The 21400-nt window shown below is 33.0% G+C and overlaps 1 protein-coding gene across 3 annotated transcripts in view; it reads left to right on the forward strand.

The window, feature by feature from the left end:
- The window catches only part of LOC129754284 (serpin B4), a 58248-nt gene that overhangs the window by 29845 nt on the left and 7003 nt on the right, over positions 1-21400 (forward strand). The window lies entirely within an intron of this gene.

Here is a 21400-nt window from a genome sequence, read left to right on the forward strand (position 1 = left end):
CGAAAAATTTTCGCGCACGTGACAGAAAAAAAACGCGTGCTCTCCAAACCAGTCGTAGCCTACCGAACTTTTTCTAAAGCCGCTTCAATACCTAAAGTTAAACATAAATTCAATCAACCTTTAATTGATGATGATCTTCAGTTTTTGATACGACTGAAAAACATTCGTCGACGCCAATATCAACGTACTAGAGATCCTTATTTGAAATTAATTTATTGCGACCTTCAAAAAGAGATAAAACGTCGTTTAAATTTCATTCGTAATGAAAATTTTGCTAAAGCAGTAGAGGACATAAAACCCTACTCAAAGCCATTTTGGAAATTAACTAAAATTTTGAAAAAGCCCCAGAAGCCAATTCCTACTTTGAAAGATGGGGATAAACTTCTTTTAACTAATTCAGAAAAGGCTCAAAAATTAGCCCAACAATTTGAGTCTGCTCATGATTTTAATTTAAACGTTGTAAGTCCAATTGATGCTCAAATTTCCCTAGAATTTGATGATATTCTTTCTAAGCAAAATGTGTTTGAAAGTTCTTGTGAGACAAATATTGATGAACTTAAATTGATTTTCAAAAAATTTAAAAATATGAAAGCTCCAGGGGAAGATGGGATTTTCTATATTCTTCTTAAAAAGTTGCCTGAAAGCACTTTAAATTTTTTAGTTAAAATTTTCAACAAATGTTTTCACTTGGCCTATTTTCCCAATGAATGGAAAAATGCCAAAGTAACTCCAATTTTGAAACCTGGAAAAAGTGCTTCAGAGCCTTCAAGTTATCGACCAATTAGTTTGCTTCCATCTTTAAGTAAACTATTTGAGAGAGTTATTTTGAATAGAATGATGATTCACATTAATCAGAATTCCATTTTCCCTGATGAACAATTTGGTTTTCGTCATGGACATTCTACTACACATCAACTTTTGAGTGTAACTAATATGATTAACGCTAGCAAATCTGAAGGTTATTCAACTGGTGTTGCTCTTCTTGATATTGAAAAAGCTTTTGACAGTGTTTGGCACAAAGGTTTAGTAGCTAAATTAGCTCGATTTGATTTTCCTGTATATCTCACCAAAATTATTCAAAATTATTTGACTAGCCGAACCTTACAAGTAAGCTATCAAAATTCATGCTCTGAAAGGACACCCATTAGAGCTGGTGTCCCTCAAGGCAGTATTATTTTTTATTTACATAGTATTCCGTCTCACGACATAACTTGACGAACATAATTCCTAAAATTCACTCGGTTCATAGCAACCGTTCTCCAATTTCTCGGGCACCCCACGTTCGCCAGATCACGCTCCACTTGGTCTAACCACCTCGCTCGTTGCGCCCCCGCTCGTCTTGTTCCTACCGGATTCGTAGCGAACACCTGTTTTGCAGGACAGTCGTCCGGCATTCTCGCAACATGTCCCGCCCAGCGTATCCGGCCAGCCTTCACCGCCTTCTGGATACTGGGTTCGCCGTAGAGTCGCGCGAGCTCGTGGTTCATCCTTCGCCTCCACACTCCGTTCTCCTGTACGCCGCCAAAGATGGTTCTTAACACTCGTCGCTCGAATACTCCGAGTGTACGCAGGTCCTCCTCGAGCAATATCCATGTCTCGTGCCCGTAGAGAACAACCGGTCTAATAAGCGTCATATACAGGTTACACTTCGTACGAGGGCAAAGTCTTCTCGACCGCAGTTGCTTGTGGAGTCCATAGTAGGCACGACTTCCGCTGATAATTCGCCTCAAGGCAGTATACTTGGGCCAATTTTATACAATATTTTTACTTCTGATCTTCCTGATGTACCAGAAGGAAAAGGTAGAAGATTATTTGCTGATGATACTTTGCTTTCAGCAAAAGGTCGAAATTTACAGGTGGTACGCAGTAGATTGCAACAAAATTTAAATTCCTTTTTGAATTACTTGAAAATGTGGAAAATTTCTCCTAACGCTTCCAAAACTCAACTTATTTTATTTCCCCATAAGCCAAGAGCAAATTTTTTAAAACCTAATGAAAATCATTCCATAACTTTTAATGGGGTTTCATTAGAATGGTCTGATCACGTGAAGTACTTGGGACTTACACTTGATCGGAATCTTACTTTTAAAAATCACATTGAAGATATTCAATCTAAATGTAATAAATACACTAAATCTCTTTATTCTCTCATCAACAGGAAATCCCGGTTGTGTCTGCGAAATAAGATGCTCATCTACAAACAAGTTTTCCGACCAGCGATCATGTATGCAGTTCCGATTTGGTCTAGCTGCTGCGCGACGAGGAAGAAAGTCATCCAGAGGATTCAGAACAAAGTTCTGAAAATGATTTTGCGGCTTCCACCTTGGCACAGCACCGAAGATCTTCATCGGATTGCAGGCATTGAATCTATCGAAGAGATGGCCAACAAAATCATCTCCAACTTCAGAGGCAAATCGATGCAGTCTTCCATCGCAGAGATTCGTTCTCTTTATGTTTAGTTTAATTTTAAGATAGTGTTTAGTTTTAAGTATAAAATATTTTTGCTATTACAGGATGTTCTCCTACATTAAAAACTTGATTGCGCTCAGCAAATTTAAATCTTATAAATAAATTTTTATAATCTAGTTACTTATAGGGCTATGAACAGTTCATTATTGAGCTGAACACCTAGTTTAATGCAATAATGTAATATAAGTGTAATCATGATTTGATACAAATAAAGACATATTTAAAAAAAAAAAAACTCAACTGTCATTATCCTAGTCCGTCAACAAAATTTGTTCTTTGAGCGTGATTTGTATCGGTCATCAGTATGGAACGTAACGGTAATATTCAAAAAATATTCATTTGTTTATAATCATAATTACTTCTTGGGCTATGAACATTTAGAATCCGGGTTCATCATTTCGGTGATAGCATATTACTGAATAATGCTGTCGTTGTAAGCAGATGTTACGACTTATCTATTTTCGATTCCTAGAGTTCAGTTATGCAAAATTTTAGCAGCGCTGTGTTGGTTTTGAAAATAACTATCTTGTCTTTTTCAGATTTTTAAGTTAACGTGTGTTTGAGATATTCAAGATGCAAAAACACGTGGTTAAAATAATTTTACACGATCACCTCGGAAATTCTTCTTTGTCGACTTGAAAACTCATGAACTGAGGATTTTTTCTGAATTTTTTTTTTGCTCAAATGGTTAAGAAGTAGGTATAAGAAGCCACTCTAGGATGCTCGCGAAGTTCAAACCAAGCCTCGGAGTGAAACCGCTTGATCTCAAAAAAGCCTATGGTTATTGCAAATAACTGAATGCTGAATGCAGACCCCTCAACTATGCAGTAAATCCGTCTCTGACAGGCGAACTATTAGACACCCAGCAAATACCTAATTATGAGCAATTCCATGGATCGCAATCTGTGCCATCGGTTTTTTCGCAATGTGACAAAGTGTTCTGATGGACAAAGAAATTTATGTTTAAACCAAACTTAAGAGGTCAAAATCTTCGAGATGCCTTCTCATGAAAAAGTTCCAACTAGGTATATTCCAATTGGTTTTTCCAGGTGAATTTGTGTAAAATATCATGATTTTGCAAAGGTTCTGCTTCTGTGTTTGAAATAATAGATCAATACTGAAAAAAGTGCTGAAAAAAGTGTGCAAAGATAAAAAAAAGAGATTTTATGATAAAGAAAGAGTAGTTTTTGTAATCAACGATAAATTATTATTTTTTATATTTTTTTAGGTATTCAATATAATATTAGTACCTTCATTTCCTTCATAGAAATTTTTCGATCAAATGAATAGTTTTTAAAATACACTACAAACGTTGCGATTCGCAATTCCAACTGCATAGTGAACAGATCGTATAAAATGTCGTCTGAAATCCGTTTAAATCAGATATGATAGAAAGTCCGCCATGTTTATAAATTTCGAAACGGTTTTGCTTCCGCGCGGGCTTCAAGTGAGAAATTCATCGGCATGTTCTTCCTGCACCCAGCAGGGCATCCAGATGGCCAAAAATCGAATGGGAATTGAGTAATATTTACTAATGAGAGAACTGGTAAATATTGTCGCTGGCAACGATTTGCAGGCTATGAGAGCAAAACTAACGCTCTCTTGCCTTCTTCCGATAGGTATGAATAAGGTGTCGGATAGCGCCCAATTGGTATAGTTTTCATCGCTTAACCTTCCAAAGCCGATCGCAAAATATCCATTCCGGGGACATTTGAGTTGTAGCTTGATTTCGTTCTCCTGGCTGCAAATGTTAACCGATTTTGATGATATTATATTCATTGTGAAGGAAATTTATTCTAATTACTCAACATTTCAAAATAAAGTCGGTATGTATTACCAGGTTATCAGAAACTGGTTCAAAAAGTAAAAATTCCGAAAAATCAATTTTATTTTTAATATACTCATAACTTCTGACAGCGTTTCTGTACTTAAGTGTTTTATTAATGCTTGAAATCGTCAAGCTGCCATCTATCCGACGATGCATAGGCATGTTGGAGTCCAATGAAAGTTTTGACCGCTATCTCAGATCTTCCGGTAGAAAACAAAAAACTTACTGTAAAAAAACGACATCCAATTTTGGCTTTGCTTAGCTGTATTTCATTTCCCAATGAACCGATTTTCAAAACTGAAATTTTAATTTATTGTCGTGAATTTGATCATTATTTTCATAGAACACACTCGGTCTGTCGAAATTCCCAGTTCTTCAGTATATTGGAAAGATGACAAAGTTGTTTGAAATGAGCGCTTTGGGTCATATTGACCAGAACAGCTTTGGAGGGTTAAGAAAGAAATAAAATTTATGTGAGCATATTGCCTCCAATTTGGAAGTTAAATGCTGTTTTTTTTAACTTTCATACGATCTTTCTATAATGTATATGGAACGTAGATAAAACAGAATAAAAATATAGCTACAAAAATGTTCGCTGGGCTAATTTTAATGTGAAACATTTTTGCACAGATTCTGGTGTTGTACCATCAAGTCACCATTTACCGCCCAGACCCCATTTACCGCCCAAAATCACCCTTTTGTGTGTATTTCGAAAAAACTGGATTTTTTTCTCCAAAAATAAGACCTGTGTTCTGTGTCGGCATCATTGTTCGACCATTTCACTGAAAAATCATCCCTTAATTATGCTAACTATAGCCAGAAATAAAATATTTGGTTTTTCGTTTCCGGTCAAATTATTGAATTCGACGCCTGTTAGCGAACTAAGCTGTGCTGTGCTCCTCGGGAAAAAAGGGGGGTGTGCTCCTAGGGAAAAAAGGGGTTTTGTTTACTAAATAGTACCTATTTGTCCTACAATCGACTTGAAACGATAGTTTGATTTTTGTAGAATAGATTTGCATCGGAAAATTTTCGATTTTTTCAATAGTTGTTGTTTTTTGAAGCGTTTAGTGATGGGCGGTAATTGGTTTATAAATAAAAGTGTGGGTTCCTAATTACCGGTCACGCACAATTTCTTTGTTTTTAACGCATGTATTGTGTTAAAAGTGTAAATTGTAAGAAGCATTTAGTTTGATTACGTTAGAAAATGATGTTTTATCGCTGAAAGTAACCGATTACTTGAGGCTGTTTGCCGGGAATCATCATTTTGTCAGTCAACGCACTTTGTTAAAATTTGTACAAAATTTGCGGGAAAGATTTCACAAAATGTATTCTCTCAAGATCCAAAATATGGTTTTGACAGCTCGTTACATGGACAATATTAAAAAGAACAGTTTCCGTGTTGTTAGTTAGCTTTTCCTTAAAAAAACATTATCGATTCCCGAAAAAGTCGAGTGGGCGGTAATAGGGCCAGTTGAACACCTTAACGTTTAGTTAATTATTTTTAAAAGCGTACATTTTTCGCATTCCACTAAATTTTTTATTTAAAGTAGAGCAGTTTTGAGATGTATTGGAAAAGAAAGCGAATAAAAATCTGCCGTCGTTTTTTTATTACACATGTTTGAATTTGAAAAAACCGCTTAACTGGGCGGTAGATGGTGACATGATGGTACTTCGAGACTTTTTCTATAATTTTGGTGTTTTTAAAATCAAAAACATGACCGCAATGGATACTTTGTTGTGCAAGTCCGGTTCCACCTATTTTTTAAACAATCTTTTCTGTAAGAATTGACTTGTTTCTTCAATGTTGAATTTTTCACATCCTCCAGATTTTATGTTATAAACAACATTTGCTGTTTTATTTTTTTAGTATTTTGTCTTTAGTTTTTATGAAAATTGTGTTCTGAACTTTGTTCAAAGATTGGAAAGTTATATTAATATCGTATTGTTTAAAATTTCTGGCTTATTTCTCACTTAGACCTGCACAATATGGAATTGTAATAAAATGTTTGGGTCGATCATTTTCTATTTCACTCAGACTGTTGTTCATTATGTGGGTTCGTTCTATTATAATTTTTGTTGAGGATAGTTATTTACCTTTAGAATATTCTGTACTTGTTTCTATACATATTTCATAGGCTTCAACAGACTTTCAAAGGGCCTTGCAACAATAAATCAAATTTTGCACTTCAGTTAAAACAAATAAAGAAAAGTAAGGCTGGTGATGGGTTCAAACCTCCTTGAAGGAAATACCATCACCATCGACGATTGACATTGCCGTTCGTCGGATTCACCCTGAGAAATAATGCGAAACTTAGCAATTCGTGCTCGATATAATGATAATTTCCACCCGGCGCATATAATTGCACTTTCGATTAAATTCCAAGCCAACACCTACAACCCAAAGACTGGCTGAAGAATGGTTGGCTTCTTCAATGATCAAAAAACAACGTCATACGTGAGACTTAAACTGCGCGCCGTACTGCTTTGTATTGTGTTTATTGTGATCAAAGCACGTGTTCGCGAACTCGAATAATGGGTAACTTTTTACCCGGTTGGATGCGCATGAATCGGTTGCGCTCTCTAAGAATGTGGCTTCCCCAACTCACTTGAAGGTAGCTAGTTTTTTTTTCCGACGTTTTCTTCTACGTCTCTGATAATCTTTATTCGATTTAAAGTTTTGTTCGGAGACCACCTTCGCCAGTGATGGATTTATTATAGGTCTTGTGATATTAAACGTCTCTATGTAGTTGGAAGGGCGTTTCAAATGAAGAAATTGAATGCACAGACCATGTTTCTTTAAACCCAAGAATTGGGTCAACATAACTTTCGGTTTCTACCGCGAAATTATATCCGCTCATTGACCTGAACCCGAACACGTGTGCCTACATCAACACGGGCCGACCCGTAATCAGTTCTTGTTGTTGTTGTTTTCCCCTCCTTACATACATACATCTCACATCATTAACTTTTCTCTTTCGCTATGCAGTTTTAATGTTGTAAGGCCCATTGCTCTCGTTAATCGGCTAGGTATGCCCATCGGACAGGCCGGCTACATATTTTCTTTGAACGCTTTTTTCTTCTCCTGTATCAGCGAGACCCAATTGATGCTTTTGGGCGATTGCTTCACATACCTTTGATACCAACCATCGTCTAATGTGTATCGGATTACCAAGAGATTCGATGAAAACACTCGCTGTGTACCTGATTTGATTCCGTAAACTATGTGGTGCCGAGATTGAAGAATGCTGCCTGGCGCACGCTTGAGCGCACTTTCGGCTTGCTTGCCATCGAAGAGATTTTGAACGATGTCCAAACTAGGTATCAGATATTGATTGTTTTTTTCGCTGTCTTGCTCCACTCCACGAGCTAATCGGGTGGGCGCAAAACCGTGAAATTTATGCATGAATTATGTAGTACCTGTCTGTTACTTAGTAAGTACCGTGAGTGATCATCTCTCTCGTTGAAGGAGTTAGAGCATAAGTGGCCTAGTAGTCTTTCGGAAGAAGCATAGTGGAATTGAGGATGGCATCGAAACCCAGTTGTTGTAACAAGAACTGCCATTGGCAAATTGAGATCGATTGTGTGCCGATACATCGAATTAGATTTGTGGTGAATTTGCTGAAGTATGTTTTCCTGTTCAGTTTTTTAAAAGATGTTTGCCAGGTATTTGAACATTTTTATTTTAATGGATGAACAAGCGACGCTTAAAATATCGCAGCAATATTTTATGTACATACATATATACAAATTTTTTTTTCAAAATTTGAGGCCTCGTTTGTTCATCTGTGAAAAAAAAATATTTACGAGGCTTGAAAACTCGTCAAAAATATTCTGCCTCATACAGGATATAAGTAAGGATCCTCATAATTATCAAGACTTTCCTGAAACAAAATGTTAGTTCATAACAAGGGTTTATTCTTTAACCTCTTTCTCAATGCTGTTTGCATAAAAAAAATTGACGACCGTTTGTCAAAAATCTGCGAGATATAAAAACTACCTAAAAATCAATTATACGACCTTAATTGATTTTAATCAATGATACCTGACGCATCATGGAATCAATTTAAATGTGAAAAAATAATGTGTGTTAACATAACCTTGCCAGATTTTTACCTGCTCTTCTCGTGAGAATTCAGGCTTTTTTTAATCCAAAAATCAGGAAAATCCGGGCATTTCATTAAAAAAATTTCAACCCACAACCCGGGCGATATCTGGGACAATTTGGAAAAAATCCAGTAATAATTCAATGAAAATCAAAAAGAAAAACATTTGAAACATGATTTTTCTATCCAAAAATATCCGCCGATTATGAGTCGCATTTTGGACTTTTTTAGAAAATTACGGACAAACCCGGGTTAATTGGTAAGCTTATTTTAACAGATTAAGATCGTGAAAGATAACCATTGATTGAGAATGACATCTTGTTTCAACTTAGCTGTATGAGATTCTACTAAGACGCTACAGCCATTTACTGCCAAATTTCAACGCGATCGGAGCTTACTATAAGCCGTGAATGCGCTGAAATGTCCATTGCGCCAAAGATGATATGTTTGCTTTCCCGTCACTGGCTTAAAAATTCAAGCTCTTGGGCAAAATGATGCAGGACCAGACCACTGTTTACAAACATTCAACCGAAACAAGAAAAATATATTATGGAATTTTCATCCTTTTTTTATAATAAAAAAATGTACAACACTATTTGTATTTTTACATGTTTTATTTGAGAATGAGAATGAGAATAAGCCTGAACAAAATCCGTCCATGGGGGGGGGGGGGGGGGCTTTGAAATTCAAATTTTAGCTAAAAATAACAAGAATACCAAAAATATGCAATAAATAAGAAAATGGATTTCTAACTTAATTTAATTATTCATAATTATCACACAAAATTAAAAGAAAAAATTAAAATAAGTGATAAAATAAATCAAAAATTCTCAAACATATCACAATGAAAGTTTTGAATCAATGAAATTTTCAGTATGTAATGAATGAATTTTTCAAAATGATGTTTCTTATCCTGAACTGAGAATTTGCTTCAAAATAATTTATAAGTAGTCTAGTTTAAATATTTGAAGCAAATTTTCCCGAAACACAGATTTAGAAAAAAAAAAGTTTGAATTCAATCATAAAAGTCAGATCAAGTAAAAAATTAAACATGATTATTTGTAAGACAAATGATAATAGTTATTATTTATTATTCATTTTAATTTACAATTCTTTTCGTCATTTTCAACTGAAGGGTTGATTAAAAATTCCCCTGTAGTGTTTCGTAATTTGAAAAACAAAAATTAATTGCTTAGGTTTTAAGAGCACCAAAAATTCAGATTTGAAAAACATAGAAAAACTTATCAAAAATATTTCAATAAAATTTCTATATATAAAATTTTATTTATAGAATTTAATTGATAACTCAAGAGAAAAGCATTTAGTTTCTTATGTTTTAATGATCGATTTGGTAGATTTAGCGTTTTAAACTCGAATATTCTATCAAATTTGGACTATCACATTTAGTTTTGGTGATATGAAGTTTTAAAAAGTGGCAGTTTAAAAATAAAACAATCATTGATAACTGATAACCTATCAAACCTACATTAAAGAAAACATCTGATTCTGATTTTATTTGTTCTACTTCATTCAATTAAGGAATAATATTTTGATGTTCATGATGAAACATGATCTAAAAAAGTAAAATTCAACCGGTTTTGAAAATTTGGAAAAAACTTGGCACTTGTATTTTTGACATTATTGCAGAATGTTTAAAAATAAACTTGATTTTATTTAACAAATTCGTTGAAACTAGCAAAACGATCAGATTTATGCTTATAAAAATACTTCTTTAAAAAGTCGTTAAACGAGGAAAAGTATACAAAAATAGTTCTATAGATTTTTTCGCAAAACTCAAGATTACTAGAAGTAATGAAGAAAGTTGATGATTGATTTGAAACTGTTTTAGTTTTAAAGTTTTGTCAAACATAGCAGAAATTTCTTAAATAATTTCAACCTATTTTCAAAAGCTATTTTAATATCAAAAGCTGGAAGAAAAAATGCAATTGCACATTTCAGGGCTCCCAAATTAGTCAAAATTTCGTTTTAAACTCAGTGCACCCCGAAAAAATGTAAATTCTGTTGTCTTGTGTAATTTATCAAAATCTTTTAAATGTGATGTTGAGCAATGAGAAGTACAAGATTAAAATACATTTTGCTTGAGACTGAAATAGGATTCTTGAAGAATATTTCATATCCGCATAACATTTGTAATGACATAAACGATTGTTTTTTTCAAATTAAAATTTCTAGTAGTAAAGTAGAGGATATTAGATTTCAGATTTGTTTTGGTAATTCTGTGAACCATCGCGAGAGGTAAGCACCTGTTACATGGTGTCCAACTAGACGATGTATAAAATTAGTATTCTATGAACTAGTTTTGAAGTTAAAATGTTTCGTTTATAACTCTGTTCTTGTTTAGTTTTACTTCTTAATTAAAACCCATTTAAAAGACGAGGTAGGATTTTTGTATGTCAAATTAAGACCTTTAATACAAACGAATTTCAAATCGGTATTTACAAGTCGAGATAAGTATCAATTCGTGATATAGTGTCTTGAAAAGGAATGTATCAAGCCTAGGGTTATTTAAGACTAAATTCCGCCGGAGGCGAGCCAAATTCCTGACATGTTGTTAACACATATTTTAAAACACATTTTAAATCAACGAATTTCTCGATACTACGGTAAAAATATCACTTGGAAAAAATCTTCATGGGGGGAGGGGGGGGGGGGGTTTAAACCCCTAAAACCCTCCCCGTTCGCACGGCCTTGCTGTTGTAAGCAAAGTGGAATATGTTTATTTTAATGAAGTAGTTAGTGATTTCGATTTAAATATTTTCAAGAATGTGTTGAAATCTAGAATAGATTAGGTTTTTTTTTAATTTTTTAAATACTGTGAACCATCTAACATGGTCGTAGGAACGGGGGGGGTTTTGGGGGTTAAACCCCCCCCCCCCATGAGGGTCCAAAACAGCAAGTGAAGTATTATACTCTACACTCAAAATTTTAAAATCATAATCAAATTATAATAAAAGCGCGTAGTTATTCAAGAGTAACATTCTAGACTAAAACCTAATGCCAAAACCTAAAAAACCCATCCCAAGTTAAAAGTTCAGCTGCAGTTTCTCAAAATTTTCTTACTTGTTCATAAAATAAAGTTGCCAGAATTTTATCATCACGTATCCGGGCCAGACAAATCCGGGCTGTTTTTTATACAAACCTTACAAAATCCGGGTATTGGATTTCAAAATTGTCGACCAAAATCCGAGCAATATCCGGGCAATTTTGGTCAAAACCTAGGAATTACTCATCAAAAATCAAGAAAAAAAAAACTTTAAAAAACCTTTTATGAATTTTGTTTTAAATTTGCTTTAAAAAATTTTTAACGCATAAATGAAAAATATTTAAAACACAATTCTTTTTAATTGGATTTAAGAATGAGAATGAGAATAACCTCGAGAAAAATTCGTGGTTTTCCAATGAAATCCGGGTAACCGAGTCGAACCGGTCTTTTCCAAATTTTATATTAATTAACCAGGCCAACCCGGTTAAAACCGGGAAATCTGTCAACCTTAACATAGAAATTCAGGTCTGAATATTAAATTTTAAATCAAAACCCATTTCGGAGGTTCTTTTTCCATATTCCCATAACCAAAATTGAATTTCTATATATTTTTGTATTTTGATTCGGAAATTGTGTTTTTTTGTACATTTCAGAAATCATATAGAAATTCGGAAACAGATTTAAAGTTCAATTTTTGAAATCAATCTCAGAATTCAGTTTTAAAATTCAGAAAAAGATTGAGCTTGTGAATGTGTTTTTTAATCATCATAAAATCACAAATATAAAGTATTTTTTTATTTTGATCATTGCATTTACAAATAACTTTTTTCCTTCCTTTTTTTACTAATGATCACCGAGAAAAAACAATCGAAAAATATCATAAATATAAAGTAGAGTTTAAGTTAATTTTCTAAGTTTTTTTTTATGCAAAATATCCCAAATTATATTTAAAAAAAATCATCCACACGATTTTCATTATTGAATTGATTCTTTAAGAAAAATGTTTGCTGTTAGAGAAATATGTACCTGATCTTCACTTAAAATATCTATACAAAATCCTATGTTTTCTCGGTGCATTGTTTAACATTATGAATATTGCAGTTTTTTTTAAAGCCAAAATAAAATCATAATTTTAGTTCAACTTTACATCAAGCAAGTTTCATCCGAAATTTGTTTTATCTCTTACTGTCTCTTGGGAAAATTTTATTTATTCTTATCAAAAGTTAGAAACTTGGAACTTCAAAAGCGTTTGGAAGATTGGGCTTGTTTGATTTGAGTATAGAATAAGTTTTTTTTTAAGAAATTGAAAGCTTTCCTAAAAAGAACTTATTTTATGCTCAAATCAAATAACTTTCATCTACCAGACCTTTAAACAAGGTCAAACAATTAAACCATCGTTGAAAGCAAATTGCATATTTTGTTTCAAAGGGTTTCATTATAAAAATTTAGCTCACCTTTCAGGCCAAGGACCACTTTTTTAAAGTTACGATTCTATACGAAAACTATTAATGAGTACTTAAAAATTAATAATCATATAGAGACAAACATAATTTGTTTCATTTTTTGTATTCGTGAATAGTTGGGAAAACATCATAGGTAAAAATCAGTCACGAAAACCCCCCCCCCCCCCCCCCCCCCCCATGAGTCGGTTCTTCCTACGGCCCTGCCATCTAATCATCATAATAAACGAAGAAAATATTTTTTTTTTTCCTGTAGGGGAGAGCCCACTGCGACCAGTAGTTGATCTATTGTGGTGTTTACCCCGCGTTACTATATCCTGTCAGGTTAACCTGCACTATTGATTGGAGTGACAGTTGATTGCTGACTAAGCATTTTATCCCAATCGGGTATAATATCAAAGATGTATGATATAACCTTCTTAGGGCTGATATGCAACCATATGTCTTGTGCGCTTATTAACTTTGCCCCAAGAACACGCTCTCTCCTCTTAAGGAGGGCGCAGCAGTTGCATAGAAGATGCTCTGCAGTTTCTTTTTCGAACCCGCAGAACCGACAGTCATCGTTCAGAATTATGTTTATCCTTTTGAGATGCTGTTTTGTTGGACAATGTCCGGTCAAGAGACCTGTGTAAGTACTTAGTTCGTGCTTACTTAAGTTTAACATGTTTTTTGAGAGTCGTGCGCTTGGTTTAATGAATCTTTTTGCCTGAGTTGCTCCCTCCGCTGTTTTCCAGTTGGAAACAATAGTGGTGCTTTCCCAGTTCTTGAGCTCCATAGTCAAGGCACTTCTCGATACTCCGCAGAAAGGTTCAGGTCCAATCAACAGTCCCTGAGATCCTTCCCTAGCTAGTTGGTCTGCTTCTTCGTTCCCTAGGATACCGCAGTGGCCTGGTACCCAGAATAAAGATACTCTGTTCCTTATGGCCAGGTTTCTTAGTGCAACTATACACTCCCAAACTAGTTTGGAGTAACATGTGAACGTACTTAGTGCTCGGAGAGAACATGCAGATACTTGTGTACCTGTATCCCCTTTTCAAACAGGCTAAAGTGCATTCTAGAATTGCTTGAATTTCAGCTTGGAATACTGTTGGCCAGTTTCCCATAGGAATTGAGATCCTGAGTCTAGGTCCGAAAACCCCTGCCCCAGTTCTTTTATCCATTTTTGACCCATCAGTGAAGAATAGGATCGATCTGGGAGGAACCGCAGGTCCACCTGACTCCCACACGTCCCTATCATTGATAGTTACATTGTATGGTATGTCTAGGTTGAAAATGGGCTCCATCCAGTCATCATTTTTCACAATAAGTGAGTTTAATTTAAATTTCTTTAGGATTTTGAGGTGTCCTGTAAGATCTCCTTCATAGAGAGTTTTGTGTTTGGAGAGTCTCAAGGCACTACGTTCCGCCTCTAACTCAATGAATTGATGTAGAGGCAGAATATTTAGTAGTGCATTTAGAGCCTCATTCGGTGTGCTTCGCTTTGCGCCAGTTATAGCTAGCGTTGCTAGTCTTTGGAGCTTCGCTAGTTTTTTCTGGGCCGTAATTTGCATAGTTTTGGTCCACCATACTAAGGAGGCATAAGAGATTTTGGGTCTTATAATAGCTGCAAATATCCAGTAGATAATTTTCGGCTGTAGTCCCCATTTTTTCCCTACTCCTTTGAGGCAGACCCATAGAGCTGTTGTAGCCTTAGCGATTACATGCTCTATCTGTGGGTTCCAAATATATTCCTTCCATCGCAAATTTTCATCAAAAAAAAAGTTCAAAGTATTTAACTTAAGAGACCGACTCAATTGATATACCATTCACTGCATTCGGAATATTTTCTGATTGTCTTTTCAAGTTAAAAATGATGTAGTTTGTTTATTGCGTATGATTTTGATTGAAATATGTCATTACAATTATGTTTGTCATTTAAAGAACCTATATTTTTTATGCTGAGGTTTTCCACTATACAGTATGCCCCTTAAATTATGCGAAATTTTTGACGATTTTTGAGAATATTTTTTTGTGGGTGTGTTAGCTCAAACCTTCATCTGTCAATTTACGTAACCATGCAGGGGTCTAAAAAGCTTCCATATTTTGCAGCATTTTTTAGTAATGTTCACATGAGGAAACTTGAACGTGTTTGAGCTTCAATGTAAATATGGCAAAATCATTTTCGTTTCTTCTCTGCAACCAAGCCTGCTAATGGGTTTGGTGCCAATTTACAAGTTCTTTAAATACAATGTTCCGCTAAACAACTTTGTCCAAGACCGTAACTTAGTATCTTAATAGGTAAAAAAGTTATTAGCTGTTGAATATGGGTATGTCATTTGGCATTGAAAAACTATCAATTTATCTGACATCACTGCTGGTGTCTATCGAGGAATTGCATGACTATTTTTCAAACAATGCTTCGCTTAGCAAGAGTGCCAGTTGAATTGATTGCTTTTTCAATGCTAAAAGACATACCCCTCTTAAAGAACTGAGTTATTTGTTTCCTGATAAGATACAATGTCACAATTTTCGACAAGGTTGTATAGCTTTAAAGAATTTGCAATATGGTCCAAAACCCAAAAGCAGGCTCTGATCAAGAGAAGAAACAAAAATGATGTTGATTTTTCAGAACAAAGTATTCAATTTTCCCATAGAAACACGAATGTTCAAATTTGCTCATGTAAACCTTACAGAAAAAATCTGCAAAAAATCATGGATGAGTTTTGAACCAAAACATAGCATTTAGGATTCTAGGGTTTGAGAAATTCAAAAATTTCCCCAAGTCGGCTCAGTCTACTGCAGCAATAAATGGAAAAAAATTGAATCATGTTAATACCAAGAAATTTTTTTTTAATCCTTGAAAACAGATTTTTGAATTTTTTATATCTGTCATACTGTATATAAAAAAGTTGCATCATCTGCATAAAGCTGCCATATACCTTTCAGAGAAAGAGTAAAAATATTATTTATGTACATGATAAGGGCCCGAAAATGGAACCTTGGTGTAAACCATATTTAATGGGCACAATCGTTGAATTTAATTCTCACGATTCGTTGTCTTATGGATGAAAAAAATCCATAAGCATTTTCGAAGAATCCGAAATTTTGAATTTTTTAAACTAAGACCTTATGATGAACACAATTAAAAGGTTTGCGAAAATATTTTGCACTTAAAAGAGTAGCTCTCACACTCCGTGTTTTTTTTTTTTTTAACCGATACCAAATTGATTGGCATGAGATAAACTGCATATTTTGTGTACAAAGCTGTTCTATCAGGTCAAATGACAATCGTTCGAAGGGTCTAGGAAAAACATAAAGAACGAAAATTGATCTTTAGGTAGTTTTGTTCGTTTCAGCACTACTTTTAAAGATAGAAATAACTTTGTTGCACTTAAAAACGCCTGGAAACGAGTTCGAGTTTATGCTAACATAAACAAAATCATAATACATACTTGTTTCAAAAACAGCGATTGTTGAAACTCAAAATGGCACCATTTATTGATATTTTTCCACAAGGATTTTCCAAGCTGTTAATAATCAAATTCTCGAAAACTGCTTCTATTTTGGTTTTTATTCTCGTTTCTTACTGAATTCTTACGTAATTCTGTAAATAATTTTGTTGTACCTCAAGTGCCATATTGAATGACTTTTTTTTTTAAACTGTTTTGAATAAAATTTATTATTTACCATTAACCTATTAAAATCTTAAAAATTCAAGATTTCATACAACTTGAAACCAACTGACCATAAATTCCCCCCTATTTAGATATCAATCTATGTGCCGATTGAGAAATCCTCGACCTATTCGTTGGAAAAATGGCAATCAAACAGTTGCATCATTCACACCATTGAACGATCATCTTTTGGTTACAACTTCGTTTCATCTTCACAATAGTCATCACCTCAATCGGTGTGGGTGGTTGAATGAACAAAACTAGCAAAGCATGAGACAATTCCCAAATTCATGATAAAATTTTCTCGCGATGACAACGACGATGCTTCTCACAGGTTTGCAGGCAGACATTTTGGAATGGAAACATTCAGGGTATTCGGCTTCGGAAAATTGAGAGGAAAAAAAGAAGTAAAACGCCCCACGCCGTCAGGCGATGGCGACAAAAATGTTTTCTTTTACCAAACAACCTATTCCAGTTTAGAGAAAACAGACATCAAAGGTTTTCTCCAGCAGCGCAGCGCTTATGTCATGCTGCACGATTCAGTTTGCTCTACAAAACAAAACAAAAAATAAGACTTAACTACTTACTACCTAGGCTAAACTTAATCTATTTGCGTGGAAAGCAGCTCCTCAGTGCTGTTATTGCGCCGATGACTACTCCACCCGTTTGATTGATATTAGTGTGGGAACGAATAACAAAAACATAACAAAGCACCTCCCCACACCTTCTCGCGCCTCACGCCTCCCACGAGATGGAAAAGCGTGGAGGAAAAACGAAAAGTTACGAGCTATGTAATTTCCAGGTGATTGTTTAATGGCTGACGATTTGCCGAGATTCGGTAATGATTGAAAGTGGCTGATTGTTTAATTGAGCGTAGGATTAGTTTTACTTACTAGATTTGGACGCTTTTTATGACACGACACATCGTGCATTTTTAGTAAGATTCTGCGATGAGTTCGATAAACACGAAATTTCGAAATTTTTAATCAAATTAAGATGAACGGCCAAAATGATTTAAGAGTAACAATCTCGACTAAGAACTAAAACAAAAACCTAGAAATATTCCAGTCCAGGTCAACAATTCTACTGCAGTTTTTCGAAAATGTGCACACTTGTTGATAGAACTTCAATCCCAAACATTGAATTTCAATAAGATTAGACTAAGCTTGTCAGATTGCCCAGATTTTGTCTAGATCGTTTCATTTTATTTGCAGAACCCAACAAAAATTTAAATTCAGTCATTCGAATTATGTATTTTGCTTTCAAATGTTTTGAGCAAATTTTATAAAAATTAACATTAAAGATTTTCGGAAGCTTAAGTAAGTATTTTCTTCTTAATTTTGATTAAATAATTTTAATATTGGCGGATGATTCGTAAAATAGCTCGAATTTTTAACGGCCCGGATTCTCGTCAAAAAATATCGAGAAGCTAAGGTTCGAATTACTCCAAATGTTGTGGTTTTAGAACTGACTATCAACATTGAAATTCGACGTCCGTGATCAGATTTTTGAATTTGTATCCATTTTATTATTCTTGAATTTCAGCTTTTCATCATTGGTTCATCATGATTCGAATCTTGGTTTTGCATTTCAAACTTAAATAGGTTGCATTTTCCATTTCGAAACTCACCATCTGGGAATATGAAGGAAATACTTGATAATATAAACAATTTTTAAAATTTGGATTCAAAATTTTTATTTTTATTTCTTATTCGGGATCGGAACATAAGAAAGTTTCATAATGGGGATCAAGAATTGTTATTATACACAATTTTTTATTTCATTTCACAAGTTGAATTTCTGAAAAAGCTGAAGGAATAATTCAGATTGAAATCTAGAAATTCAGAACTCAAATAAAAGATTTCCGGTTAAGGATTCTGATACAAATTACCTTTTTGGATAGTTATAAATATGTAGGAATAATTAATTTAAACTAAGATTCAAAAATCGATTTAAAATTCGGAATGCAGATTTGATTTTGAACCTAAGTTTTAGATTCGGAAATAAAAAAAATCAGATTCCGTTTCTGCTTGAGAAAAAAAATTATAATCGAGATCATTGATATCAATGTGATAATTATTAAGGATTTAAATAGCAGGAGTTCGTAGTTTCATAATTTTGATTCAAGATTAGAGTGAATACAGAATCAGAGTTAGTTTTGAACCACAAACGAAAAAAAAATCCGAAATATGAAAAAAATCTGGAATCATTTTGAAGATTTAGTTCTTTGAAAAATCTAGAATACAATATTAAAAAATTATTATTTGCTGATTAAACGTTTACTTGTGGGCTGAATAGAAGGCCGTTCAAATCTGTATGAAACTTCAAAGTTTCAATAAGAACTTAAATTTTGGGCTGAATAAAACGAACTTCATCACATTGATTATGCTGATTAAGCTGTGTTCGACCTTTTTAACGAGACTTTTGGTTGCTTGGGATTGGCAATCCACATTATCAATGACACATAATTTTCATAAATCAGCCTTAGAAATCCTATACCTGCAGTGGTACTTTAATTATATTAAAAACTCATTGGAAATTGTAAAAAAAATTAATCAAAACTGTGAATAAGATTTATCGAATAAATTTGCAACAAAATCCTTAAAATCATGTAAACTTGTCCTGTTTTCATTTTTATCATTTTTGTCATTCTTGTCAATTTCGATTAGCAATTTTTTGCAAACTTTTTGTATTAAAAACTCAAATTTTGACAATAAAAAATCCTTACTCGATTTTTAAATTGGTTTTTATTACGATGTGTGTCTTAAAAAGTTCATCCATAACTTTATTTCTAATCACTTTCAAAATTAAAAAAAAATCGTTTATCTTATTACAAATTTGATGCAGATACGGAAAATTCTTATTTTATTTTTCGTTCCTTGTTCTTCATATTCACATTCGAACGGGATTTCATAAATTAAACAAGGCAACAAGAATCACATTTTTTTATGTGATGATTTGATCAATTTTGGTGCCCTGACACTTTTGAAAATAAGGAAAAATTATTTAGGAAAATTCTGCATTTTCCTGACAAACAATAACATTACAAATTAAAATTTAATACAGATTTTTGTTTACTTTCTCCAAGACCTCAAGTATTTTTTCCATCTACGAAAACAATGTTTTCTATTTGTTTACTTTTCCCAATTCTGTGCAATAATAGATTTTTAACGAATCTTCGAAGAAGTATTACCAAACTAAATTAAATTTAAAATATTTTTAAAGGCAAAAATCAAATCGTTTTGCAGACAACAAATTTGTTATAAGAAATCTTTCTTTGAAAAAAAAACATTTTTTCAGAAATGTCAAAAATACTTCTTTTTTTCAAATTATATAAAAATTGAAGAAATTAATGTTTTTGAACATAAATAAAATATTATTCCTAAATTGAATAGAGTGTAATAAACAATTTCAATGATTGTCAAAATCTTACAAAAGATTCGAGTTCAATTCGCCAAAGTCTACCAAATCAATCAATAAATCATAGGAAGCAAAAATTTGTCCTTTTCATCTTCATTGATTATTTCAATTTAGTTGATGAAATCAATCACCGTAAGTTATGTTTTTAAAGTTAATTTATCGCCCTTATCGGTGAAAGTTATATTCTTTTATAAAGAAAATTTCAAGATTATGAAAATACAGGCAAACAGAAAGTTGGGAGAAATGGATAGATATTGATAACGAATTTTCATTTTCATAATCTTGAAATGTTCTTACAAAAACAACATAACTTTTATCATAGGGCGATAAATTGAATTTACATTTTATTTTAATTTTCAAATAAATTCATGGATTTTTATAATCAAACTGATGATATTTTTATAAATATTTTCATAAGTTTGCCTGCAAACATCTTTTTTGAAGCTTTTAAATCTAGATTTTTAATAAGGAACCAAAACACCTAGTTTCTGACTGTCTTCCTTTCCAGGTTTAGGACCCAATATTTAAACTGATGGCGACAGCTTAGAGCTTAAAATGATTGCGCTTGAAAAATTGTAAACGTTTCAATTACTTTTATTGTTTTAATTCATCTTTATGGAATCGATTATAACTTCATGAAAAAAAAAATCGTCTACAAAAAGCCTTTTATTCCCATAACTGGAAGAATTTGGATATAAAAATGGATTATATCTCTGACTTTGATCACTGGCACAATTAAAATAAAATTGAATATTTTCATTTTTAACATATTCAATCCAATCACGCTTTTTGTGTTTTAATAAATTCTCTTAGGTTCAAAATAGTTTCTTAAAGAAAATTCACATTTCAAGTCGTGATTGAATATTATTTAAAATTTATATAAAACATAGGAATTTATCAATCAACCCTTCAATTGAAAATAAAGATAAGAAATGGAAATTAATATGATTAATAATGAACAATTACTATCATTATGCTTAACAATATTTAATAATGATTAATTTCTTACCTGATCTGATTTTTTTTTGAATTCAATGACATTTTTTAATTTAAAATGACTAAAACTCCTATTATAATTGTTTTTTATTCACTAATTTTTGTTAATGACTATTTTTGTTTTCAAAAACTTATAAATATATATTTTTGTTCAAAATTTTTTTCGTCATTTTTGTGATTTTTGTAAAATTTGTAATATCTATCATTTTTGTCATTTTGATCAGTTTAGTCATTTTTTTCATTTTTGTCTTTTTTGTCATTTCTGTCATTTTTGTCATTGTTGTCATTTTTGTCATATTTGTCATTTTTGTCATTGTTGTCATTTTTGTCATTTTTGTCATTTTTGTCATTTTTGTCATTTTTGTCATTTTTGTCATATTTGTCATTTTTGTCATTTTTGTCATTTTTGTCATTTTTGTCATTTTTGTCATTTTTGTCATTTTTGTCATTTTTGTCATTTTTGTCAT

Source organism: Uranotaenia lowii, chromosome 3 (genome assembly GCF_029784155.1).
Source record: "Uranotaenia lowii strain MFRU-FL chromosome 3, ASM2978415v1, whole genome shotgun sequence".
Classification (NCBI taxonomy): Eukaryota; Metazoa; Arthropoda; class Insecta; order Diptera; family Culicidae; genus Uranotaenia; species Uranotaenia lowii.